Consider the following 13187-nt stretch of genomic DNA (forward strand, 5'->3'; position numbering starts at 1 on the left):
AGGAGGGAGGGCTGGCACTGCTGCAGGAAGGTCTGCAATCGTTTTGGTGATCTGTGAAGCTACCTCTCGCTGAGCCTCAACCACAGGCTTGAACACCTTGGAAAGGTCTCGGCTGAGTCCAATCTTGTTGAGGCGATGCTGCATATTACTGGCTTGAATCTTCCGCTTGGTGTCTTGCAACTCCCTGGCAAGCGCCTCACGCTGCTTAGGGTCGGTAATCTTGAAAAACGTCATTTATTTATAGCGTTGGTGTAAACGCCCCTGAGCGTTGGTGTGAACGCCCATAAGCATTGGTGGAAACGCCCCTAAGCGTTAGTGTGAACGCCCCTAAGCGTTAGTGTGAACGCCCCTAAGCGTTAGTGTGAACGCCCCTAAGCGTTATGAAAAACGCTCCCAAGTGCCTGGGGGAAGGTTCAGACGCCTTTCGCATTCGCTAGAGGTATCGTCTGTAACCGTTGCAGCCCCCTTTTTCTTTGTAAGATTGAAGTGTCTGCGGCATGGGTGTGTACACTGATGACCTCGAATCGTCTTGATGGGGCATTGGGGTTGAGAAAATCGCTGCACCTTACCATACTGGCGGCCAGAGTTCCATGCGTCGAAATCACCTCCACCGCTATAGATCGGGTGGGTGATCACGAGACCACACTTCCAACACATACTCCTCATATCGACTGGGTCCCACTCGAACTTACATTTGCAGGGCCACTCAAACTTGCAGGGCTGGGGTTCTCTGTGTCTTCATACTCCAGTTCACGGAAGAAATCTTCGAACTGATCCATTCTTTATCTTATACCTCTTAGAACTCATCTATTTTGCTTACACAGAGTGTCAAATTGTTCCTTGGTAAGATCGTTACAGTGATCGCGCCGGATATGGTTGAGATTCTTTGCATCTTGCTGAAAGAGACAAATAAAGTTTGCATTCTCACGGATCGATTGTCGGGGCAGTTTGAAGTAGTTTTGGCACAGGTAGAAACAGTCAACATATTTGAGACGACCGCGAACATAGTAGTCTTCACACGTATTTTGCTTGCTCAGCATCAAATCATCAAACACCATAAGGTTTTTGCGGGCGTAATCCAACTCTCGAAGATCAGGCACAGCGCTCCCTTGCTCAAAGAAAAAAGTATCGATTCCACTGGGGCGTCGGGTGGTGGTAAGAGATCAGCCACATTGGTCAATGAATAGGGCGATTTACACTGCAGCAGGTTTCGGATATCTTCCTTCGAGATTCCTTTTCCCAGGGTTCGCTGCAGGAGCTGGTAGATGGGTTGGTGAAGCGATTTTCCAAACACGTACAACCGATTGTAGTCAAGCCATCCATCTCGCAGGAGAAGATTGTTGAGCAGGTTCGTTTTACCACAATCCGATTTTCCAATGATCAACCCTCGGATCGATTGCTGTGGTAGGAGATAGTGGTTGCTTCTCTTGGGGGTACTAGTATTATCGCTGTAAGAAAGGTTTTCGTCCATTTCTTTAAAGAAAGCAATGTTTTGTGTGAAATGTCGAAGGAAGACGGACACTGTAATCTAGGCGAGGCAGTGACCAGCAACGGACGTCGGAGGAAGGTTAACTGGTTACTGTAAGGTTTGCGGTGCCAAGAAGTCCCAGTTTATCGCTGCCACAGGTTCTGGGTTCATGGACAAGATGATTAACCGGTTGCCTGTAGAAATGCCAGGGCATAATTTCACCGGACCGGGAACTAAGCTTAGCAAGTGACTCCTCCCCGATGGTACACCGAAGTCTTGGTCCAAACCTATCAATCGAGTCGATCAGGCTGCATATCACCACGATCTCTGTTATGCCCAGCACAAGGATACCGATTCACGGAACGCCATCTGTGACAAAGCGATGCTAGCTTCACTCGATACTATTTCCAATTCCATCCTGCGAGAAAGAATGGATCGTAGCATCGTCAGACCCATCATCGGTACCAAAGCACGATTTGGGCTGGGCGTTAAAAAAAACGTTCGCTGGACTTTATGATTTAGCTGAGGAGTTGCACAAACCTGTTCGACGCAAGTTTCAGAAACGCCGTGTGGTAGTGGGTGGTGTGGATGAGACCTGGGCGGCCGACCTTATTGATATGAGTGCCTTTTCCAGGGACAACAAGGGAAATAAGTTCATCCTGAGCATCATTGATGTCTTCTCCAAATATGGCTGGCTGATACTACTCAAGAACAAGAAGGGGGTGACGGTGCGGGATGCTTTCCAAGCGGTGATCAAATTGCGTGTGCCTAAAAAGCTTTGGACAGACAAAGGCACTGAGTTTTACAAGGATATAAAACAGCTGCTCTAAAAGCATGATATTGAGCTCTACTCCACCGAGAATGAGGAGAAGTCGAGTGTTGTCGAGCGCTGGAATCGCACCATGAAAGAGAAGATGTTCAAATATTTCTCGGCCAACTCTACACGCACCTACATCATTGTTTTGGATGATCTTGTTCACCAGTACAACACCGCCAAACATAAATCCATTAAAATGACTCCTGTGATTGCAAGCCTCAAGGAACATGAAAACAAGGTGTATTGGAATTTGTATGGAGACCTCCCTCCCATGCAGCAGGTGGTAAGGTTCGAATTACCAAGAAGAAAGGCACATTTGAGAAGGGTTACACACCCCGGTAGACTGAAGAGGTGTTCACCGTCTCCCAAGTTTTGGGTACGCAGCCGCCCACCTATCGCCTCGAAGATTTCAACGAGGAAGAAATCCAGGGAACCTTTTACGAGCCTGAGCTTCAGAAAACCGATCAAGCCGTTTACCGCATCGAGAAAGTCTTGCGCCGGCGAACCAGAGGTGAAACCAAGGAGCTCTACGTAAAATGGAGGGGGTATCCCAAAGAGTTTAACTCATGGTCAAGGAATCGGATATGCAATAAACCCCCCAACAATCTTTCCGGTCTCGTTTTTAAAGACCGGAAAAGTTGTTTGCCCCTAGAGTCTCTTCTCAATCTTTGCAATCTCATCCCACAGAATGTCAAATGATACCTTGGTCGCTGGATCCCCATCCTCCTTGGGTAATGGAAGGTTGCGAATGCGATACTTTTGCATATCTATATCCGTATTCATCAGACCACCGTTGGTTGAAACACATTCCGACTTATCTACTTTACTACTTTCCAGGGCAATTAGCTTTTTGGTGAAATCTTTGATCTCCTTTTGCGTTTGCTTCATTTTCATTTCCAACTAATTGCACTGTGATTTCAAATCTTCGATGTCCTTCATTCCATCCTTCAATTGATGGGTCACCCAACGTTTTGTCACGGCATCCGAGCTGTCCTTGGGTTTTCCTAGGCTAGTAATCCGATTGTCGTTCATATCCAAATCCTTATCCATTTATTTATAGAGTGAGAAGATTGTATCTTCCAGCGATTTTCCAGTCGCCAACATTTTCAACACGAATAGGCAAAAGTGGCCACGCACCACCGAGCCTCGCTACTGTAATTCATCGGTGCTATATCAAATTTCAGGCTGTAAGTAGTTCACCATCTCTGCAGGCGGTGGCAATCCATAAGAGTCAAAGTAATACTTGTTCAGCCCGTGCTTGTACCAACAAGTCCAATGCGTTCCAGGACCCTCCCAGCTATCGTGATTCAAGATTCCACATTCGATGCAGTGCGTGCTGGTTAGTAGGGTATCTCGCATAAACATCCCTCTGAAACTTGGGATTCCTAGGGCTGTGACGGCTCTCTCCAATTCCTTATTCGACAGGGGCTTTTTGGGGAAGAACTACATTGTGCACTCGGATCATTTATTTAAGATTGTTCAAATCGAATGATCCTATGAACCTTCTTCAGTACTACTCCTGCTGAAAGGTACTGTTTGAGGGTTCGGACGTCCAAAACACGTTTACACCCTATACCTTCCTGTGTTAAAACTTGCTGAATCATTTCTCGCATTTCCGTCTGGTGGGGAGGTAAAGTGGCTAGGGTAATTTCTAGCATATCCTTATTACGATCATCGATGCGTTCCATTTCGTCCAACCATTGTTGTTTCTGACTTTTGAAGGCCTTTGCTTTTCGTTCGAGATATTTCATTCCTTTTTGCGTTTTTTTCCATACTTAATTTATAGCAGGCGATGTTGCTCCTCGATTTTATAATGCCCGTAAGCAAGGGTGCTAATTCCATCGGTGAGAATGTGTCGCTTGGTATTTTTGGCCGAGAGAGCGACTTTGTTAATTTCCTGGGTGTAGATCTAATGGCGGTAACTTCGGAGAATATTCATCGGCCGGTATATTTCCTGCTGGGTGTCAAGACATCTCTTATAGTTGTCAAAGGTAATATGCTGCTTGATGACAGCCTTTGTAACTCACTTTGCTTTCTTGGTAGTGTCTCCATCATCCATTTCGTACGCATATAATTTTGGTCGAAGTCCCACGAAGCCAGTCATACTCTTACCACCACATTCGTCCTTAAACATTCCAATTATCTTCTTGTTGACGCCGGATGGAATTCCTGAAGGGTGGTCGGCTGGATAGTTCGAGGTATCGAATTTTTCCTGAACGTGGGGAGGGGGGGGGGGGGGGGGGTAATATCTTTGTAAAAATCCTCGGTCTGAATTTCATAGGCCAAGCTATCTGTATCGGTAAACAGCAGCCGGGCGTTATCACCATACATCTCCTGTATGAAAGAAACCGTAATGGAATTTATACATCAGAGCTTTGAGATGTCTAGGATACATGCTCCCAAGTAGACTGGCTTGTCGAATTTCAGCTTGGTTCTTTTCATGTGAACGGCTGCCAGATTTTCATTGAATACGACCCGGCGATCAAAATTGGGCTTGGACACCAGTTTTAGGGCTTGTTTTTCACTGTTCGCCAGTCGAACATCGACCCTCTTACGAATATTCTCCATCGTTTTTCCAAACACTGAGTTATTCATGAGTTTGTAAAAATCCATCTCAGCACCGCTTGTAGCCTGAGCTCTGAATTCGGTATTCAGGTCGATATACGGTTTGAGCCATGGGGATTGTTCAAATCTGATGATCCGATAAACTTTTTCAAGATCATTCCCTGGGAGATATAGTATTGGAGGTTCTGAAGATGAAGTGTATATTTTTCACGTTTGTCCAGATGAGGTACTAATTTACGAATTCCGTCGATTTCCATGGCTTCCAGCGCGAGATGGTAGTCGATATGGCTATCGTGAAGGCGTTGAGGATATTCCATATCACTTTCTACTACCGCCGAACATTTATGATCTGCTGGATATTCTAACATCTCGTCAATCTCTTCTGGATCTCTCCTTTCAAACCCTCCTGTGGGAAGGGGTTGTGCCATAGCCCACCCATATAAATTGTTTGCATCTAGGTAGGTCATAAACTTGGTTGGCTGCGATGGATCGTAATTGCTCATATATGGATTATTGGCCTTTCCGAGTCGGTGAGATATCATGGCCACACCTCCCCTAGTCGCATTTTCGAACACCAACAGCATATCCGGATCGTTCAGAAGTTCCAGTCGGATCCTGGTGTAGTTTAGCATCGCTTCGTAAAATAGCCCTGGGGATGTGAAATAGTGTGCGGGATCGAGCTTGTGAGTTTTCATACAGTTATCCCTGAAATTCTCGAAAATATCTTCTAGTAAGGCCACATCACTTTCCAAGTAAAGATTGTGATAATCTCGCATAGTCTGACAACTAAATTCCTTGAACACCAGCTGGGCGTGGGCGTAATCTTCATTGGAAATATGTTCACCGCTGAGTTTGTTGAAAAACGCCTCCTTAGGTGGTAGCTGTGTTTCCTCCAGCTTGGTGGGGCTATCTACATAATCGTATGGATATACTCCCTTCCTAATCATCAGTTCGGTGTGATCACCGAAACACTTCTGCGTTACCTTGAATTTATCCTTGGTCAGATTCTTTGTCAAGTTTTCAATGGAGGAGAGTAGGAATCGCATGGAGTCAATAAACCTCATCTCGATATCTCCAACCTTCTTGGAGAAGTTAATATATTTTTCATCGGTGTTGGGGATACAGTTAATCTTTCCTTCCCCGAATCCTAATTCCCTCGCGAATAAATGGGCATCATACCCACTCAAATTATGAAATACGATGGAGACAAATTTGGGTAGCTGAAACGCTAAATTACACTCATTGTGTGCTGCACCTCGATATTTGCCAGTAAGATGATTGTGATCCCGAACATTATCCCCACCCAAAGTGTTACCACGGCACCCTCATCAGGCGTTGGTGGTTTCGGAAACTGATGAAAGTCCCTTCTTTCGGCATATCGATTCTGACCGGCTTCTTCTGACTGCAATATTCCATGTGCTCGTCTAGGATGTCCTGTCTGGAAAAGTGACACAAACACCTACGGCAGAAGTATACTGATTCTTTGTGTCCTGTCACTTGAGAGGTCAGAAGGCGTGAAAGGCTCTTAATCCAGCAGTAATGTTGTTTGTTATCTCTGTTCAAAAACAGGAAATCTATGTGCTGCGTGCCGGTATTCTTGGAAATCCTAAGGCGGTATAGTTGGATATCTTCTTCCTCATCTTCTCCTTTCTTCACACCATCGAAGCCAAAAACGTTGATATTTAAGTTTGAATTTTGACGCTCAAATTTATCAATGGCCTTAAGCGATACTGGGAACTCAATCCCATCAAAGTTAAGCTCATTTTCCCACTTCTTATATTGGTTCAGTCGGTAGGCTTGAATTTTATCCACTTCATTTTCATATAGGGCTGACAGTAACGCCAACTGAAAGCAACGATTATCTTCATTCCTAACATTTACAATTGCCTTCTTTTTGGCCAGTTCTGATGGGGTTGGTATGAATGAGCTGCCGGCGAGAGGTTTAAACTGGTTCAAGTGGATTTCTAGCTCATCGATCTTTCCAAATGTCCATCCACTACCATCACTCATATATTTGGCCATATTTTCCTTAACCTTCTCTGCCACGAGGGAAATCTCGAAATCAAGGTCTGATGATTAGGTGATCGTAACCTGATATGATCTGAAGGTGGGATATACGTAGATATTCTCTCCGGTTGCAGGGTTTGATTTCACTAACTGTACTGTTAATGCTATCTGCACCTTCAATGCTTTCTTTTGGGCGAGAGTACTTTCAATTTCATTAGAAATGGTGCCTCGACTTATCTGGAAAAACGTTTCCAAATCATGCTGCTTGAGCGGTTTTATGACGTCTTTACCAAATACACCGTTCAATGCACCCCGCCGGTCAAAAACTTCGACTTCATTTTCCACGGGGGCATTTTCAATATTCCGTTTTACCAGCTCAGCCAGATCAGCTCTCGCTAGTCGGGAATAGTTGGTGATTCCCCGTCATTTGGCAATGGTCTTCAGTTCCTTTTTGGTGAAAACCTCTTTGCGGGTAAATTTGTGAATGGCTTTGGTCTCAATTAACTTTACCAATTCCCCCTTGGGTTTCCTACTGTATCCCTTAAGTCCCCCTTTTTTCGCGATATCTCGGAGTTCTTTCATGGTGGCTTTCACCACGATTTTCCCTCCAACTGGGGTATCCTCTTCCTCCTCCTGCTGGCGTGGTTCTTTGCTGTGTCTCCAGCAGAGCCCATCTATTCCCCGGTTCACTCTTGCAGAACTGCCCCTTCTTCCTTTTCAGCGGAGCGTCGCAAGATTTTGGTTCTTCGGCAGTGTCATTCTCAATATTTTGGCGCACCTCCGTACCACAGTGCTGACACATTTGGGTCCTTTCGTCCATATCTTCCATTTTGGGGTTGCTACAACACTGCTGCTTTTGGGGAGTTGGGGTGCTATCTTCCATTTCCATCTCAAGAAAAAAGTCTTTGAACTGATCCATTTTCATACTATTGGATGCCAATCCCTTTATTTATATCAATTGGAGGGGTGCTTCTTTCTAAGGTGTTTGGGGCTTGGGTATCTCTGACGTTTTGTGTAAAAGACATACTTGTATTTACCCTAGGATTACATCCTTCTAAGGTGTTTAGGTTTCGTGTAAAAGACATATTTGTATTTACCCTTAGGATAATTGGAACGCATTGTGTTTGCATTTTATGTTTTGGGTTTGGGTTCCTATGCAGGATTTGTGCTTAAAATTGGGGGTGGTGTAGAATCCCCCTTTTTACACTACTTTCAGTTCCCGATTCATCGATCACTTACATGCATGTATTTTAATTGGAGCAATTTTTGTTCCCCGATTCATTGATCACTTACATGTGGGTATTTCAGTTGGAGAAATTGGTGTTACCCGATTCATCGATCACTTACATGCATGTATTTCAGTTGGAGAAATTAACGTTTTCCAATTCATCGATCATTTACATGCAAGTATTTCAGTGGAGAAATAGATGTCCCCTGAATCATCGATCACTTACTTGCATGTATTTCAGTTGGAGAAATTGATGTTCCCCGATTCATCAATCACTTACATGCATGTATTTTAGTTGGAGAAATTGATGTTCCCCGATACATATATCACTTACATGCATGTATGTCAGTTGGATAAATTGGTATGTTTATTCGTTGTTATGGCAAAATCAGTAGTAAAGATTGTCGAATGTAATAAGTGGTCACCAAATGAAAATAAAATATTAAATGTTCTGAGCTATTAACGATTTTTTTTCTTTCTTGGTTCATCTTCATCAGGAATGCTCATTGACAAATCTCTTGGACATTCAATGATGTAAAAAGATGTGAAGCGCGTTATTAGTGGAAGGAACCTTTTTGTCATACCAGGAGCTTTTATAACTGTAGGTGGTATGGGTTTTGTTCATTGTTGAAGGCCGAAATATGGCCTGTTGTTGTTCGCATATCTGTTCTTTTGTCTTTATGGGCATTTATATCACATTAATTTTTTTATTGGACGGATAATCAAAACGGTATATTGTCAATTTTGCTTCAGATATCATGACTATCCACTTCTTATCAATCTCGATTTATGACCGCTTTTTATATTGTTGAGTAAAAGAGAGGACTCCCTTCCCACTAAAAGAATCGAATTCATGTTTCGGTCAAAAAATGGTGTTGGCGTGTGCTTGACTGCAAATCCTATTTTACATTTGAAGTTCGTGAATTGGTTATTGGAAACCCCAAGAACCATGACGAGCAGAAAAAAATACGTTTACAGCTTCAAGCTTAAAATAATGTATGTTAAATTTGGTTTACTAGTACTTTTTGTTGAACAATTCGACAGATGTTGCAAATAAGACCTGCAAGCATCAGCATCCCTATCCCAGTGTACATTGAAATATTTTAAAAGTATAGAAAATTCATTAGAAAACATCAAATTCAAGTGATTAAAAGAAGATTTAGATGTACCCTCAATAAAAGAGCAGTCTTTAAGATTTGTGTGTAGTGATGAGTGTCAAAATTCAGAACAAAGATGAGTGTTCTGAACTATATTGAGACTTTATCTTTAGCCATTTAAAACCTTAGAATAAAGATTGATTATACGCGATCTTCTATTTCTCATCTACACATCGCAAAATTTAAAACATGCTTGTTTGAATTATAATTGATAGCTCCATAGCTATCATCGCAAGTGTGTGCGGGTTTTTAAAGATGCTTCAAAATGACTATTAACTCACTGGGAAAAATAAAAATTGTGACATTTTAACCGATTACATAGTTCTAAAAAAAATCCAAATGAGAAAAAATAATACATTACCTATCTACATTGCACTTCAACATTTGTTTTTTTTTTATCTCCTTCAGTGTTATTTTAGTTGTTTGTCTTTTTTGGTATTTACAGCACAATTTGATGAATTTTCAATTTTGTTAAAATAGATTATGATAAGCAAGAGTCCGGAGCCTATATTAAGGAACTCCAGCTAACATATTGCAAAGAAAATTATTTTATTATTTTATTTTATTATTAATCAATGTTAATATAAACACCCTTTATTTTCTATCACTCATGTAACTTTTCTCTGATTAACATCTTAATTATTCATATAATATTCCAATAAGTTTTATAATCGGAAGCATTATCTTGCATAATATCTTCCCAAATTAAAATAAAAATCCTACTTTTCGCCTTGTTTCTCTGCGTTTTATGTGTGTTTATATTTATTATTCAGTTTTAGAATGCATTGCCTATTTTCGAAGCCGACCCCTCCTTCGAATTGCAGGACCCAATTGATCATACCAAGGTTTATCATTACTTCGTAAAGCTACCATATAGGAATTTAGTCTGTGGTGATTATTCTGACCATTTCATAATAGTCCTCAACATTAGAAAAGAGTTTATTCCGCGTAAATCCGAAATGAAGTTTCCATAAATCTCAATATTTTAAGAAAGCTGATAACCCAACTCAATACCATGATTAATTAAATCGTGATCGTTACTCGACACCCTTAACTTTTGTCCAATCCCCTTTGTTATTCTTTTTTAACCCGACTCATTTAAGTTATGAATTTTTGCCAACCTTCTACGTCATTTAGTCTCTGTGGATGGTTGTCTCATTGACAATCATGCCACATCTTCATATTTTTATATTGAATGTCATTTATTATTACCATGAAAAAAACATTACTTTAGTTTTATTAGTATTCACAGGAAATCTTTTTGTTGCAATATTTTTGTAATCTATTTAATGTAAAGTGTAAACCACTTTGGGATTCTGGACATATCACTGATTCACCTGCAAAAATAAGGCTACTTATTGATTTAAAAAAAAAATATCTCTTGATGAAGTGTAGTTCATTCTTTTTAAACATGAAAACTTACGTTGGATCAATATTAAAAAAATGTGTTATGTTCTGTTGATGCAACTTCGTAAATACTGTCAAATGATTTTGGCGGGACGGAAAAGAGTGGGCATAAAGAACGAAAGCCTATCAGTTGTCATATAGAAGTCAACGGACAGTAAAGGTGCAAACAATTTTTTGAAGAGAAATATAATTGCGTGAACTCAACCACTATTGTATGCATACTTGGAAAAAATTAAACGGAACTATATACACGGTAGGTATAGTGTACGGCTGGGATCGTGGTTTTTCGAGTGATTTGATCGGGTTTTTTCGAGTGTGACCACTTTTTTTTGAGTGAATATGATCAAAAATGTAAACAAACAGACTTTCTTTCTGATAAAACGTGAAAAAATATGCTAGAACCTTATATACAAGATCATAGAAGGTAAATTAGTATTTTTGATAAAAAGATATTATCAACCCTACATTATTTTGTTTTAAAAACGTTTAATTTAGCCTTACAATGCTTTATTCCAAAATATAGATAAGACTAAAGCCATTTTATACACATACCAATGCAAATGTCAACGGAAATGTGCACATGGAATCTATATATACTTAAATATACAGACACTTTACAAAAATTCTTGATTTTGCATTGAAAAGGACATTTTGGAGAGTAAATTCATTTGTATATGTCCTTGTTTTTTCGAGAGCAGTCCGTGTTTTTTCGAGTGTGTCCTTGTTTTATCGTGTGAAAAAACAAAATTCCTATGGCTTAAAATGTAATATGTCAGTGCATTTACGTTTAAAAAACAAGGAAATGGTTCAAATAAAGTACTTTTCAAAGCACGAAACAATGCAAAACCAGTTTGATAATGCTGTATTAACACGTACATTTCATAAAAAGTCATCGTTCATTTGCATTCAGAAATCTTCATGTTAGTGTACCGATATGGATTTCATACAGTATATCATTCGTGATGTAAACAACCTTTTTGTGATCTCAGACATGTTGGACTGATACGTACGTACACATAGTTATGTGTATAGAGCGGGTAAATGTGTTTTTTTACAGAAAATATCTCCGTAAAATGTTTCATTTACTATGTATCTTGATGGTAACATTAACTATCTTGGTGTAATCAGGAGTGTACAGAATTTTACACCGGTGTTGAAAATATATACACCCTGAGGCTCAGCCGAAGGTCGTATGCATTTTCAACACCGGTATATATATAAAATTCCGTACACCCCTCATTGCACTAAGATAACGAATTTATTTCTTATTTAGCGTTCGTTTACTATTTTTATTCCCGGGAATAAAATTGAAAAAAAAATCTTATGACGAACTTCCACTACACATTTGTCAACGCCGACGTTGCTGTGCATTGTCAAATATTATCTTTTTATTTATTTTTTTATTTGTGGAAAATTTGAAAATTTTATTATTTGAGGAATATTGGAGAATGTTTTTTTTTTTAATATAATTTTTTCCAAAATCTTAATTTTCATAATTTTGGCAAAAAAAATATTTTGTTTGGAAATTTTGGCATATTTTTTTTATCCCCTGGTAACTAGGGTGGGGTGTTATTTACATCCGGGTAATTAACCAATCAGATTACAAGATTCTTGCTTCCTTAGAAATAATGTTTTGTCGTTCTAGAAACGGAAATCAAGAATAATGATCAATTGCTCCTACTGTGAAGAGGAGTCTGATCAAGCGTAAACTATGCTTGGTCACACAGTAATAATGCACCAGCATAGCTTCATTTCCATCAAAAAATTAAAAGAATAAAAATTGACAATGTATATTTGTGAGGTGAACGCATATTATATACACATTTATTCTTTTTTTTATTATTATTATTTCAAAAGGATCGTATTGAAGCTTACAGATTATTTATTTTGTTGTTTATTAAATACATTGGACAAGTCCCTGAGTTTATCATCAGCTCAGTAGTCAGTACTTCGGTATTCTTTAAATCATTTACCTCCAAGGAAGACAAGGGAATAGAAATATGGTCACTTAAGTCCTCTTCCGACCGACCCTTGCCAAAGTTGGACGTCCGTTTGGCTGTGTGGGATGTGCAAGTCCTTTTGGTCATATAGCATAAAATCATAAAGTGTTGTTTTTATTTTTTATTAGATATTCCATTCAATTCAAATGTTATTGTATTTCTTTTTATTGGGGGGAGGGGGCCCTTTTAGTAGAATATTTGGTTTTATATTGAATTTTCTGATTGTTTACTCCTTTTCCTTTGTTTTCTTGCTCTTATGTTTTTTCATCAGTCACTGTAATATATATCAATCATAAAATATTATTGACTGTTAAAACAAAGGTAGCATGCAATGAAATTAAAAAGATTATGAGTCCCTGTACTCTGTTCTCAAGACCGTTTTTAAAAAGGGCCCAGTGATTTAATATAATATTTAATATCGTAAATATGCAGGGTTATGGTAAAATGTTTTCAGAACAGAAAGTTATCATTAAATTGAAAATGGTTAAATTTGATCAACATAGTAATCTGTTTTTGTGACTTATTAAGAATATTTATT

The sequence above is a fragment of the Mytilus californianus genome, unplaced genomic scaffold (genome assembly GCF_021869535.1).
Source record: "Mytilus californianus isolate M0D057914Y unplaced genomic scaffold, xbMytCali1.0.p SCAF_1, whole genome shotgun sequence".
Lineage (NCBI taxonomy): Eukaryota > Metazoa > Mollusca > Bivalvia > Mytilida > Mytilidae > Mytilus > Mytilus californianus.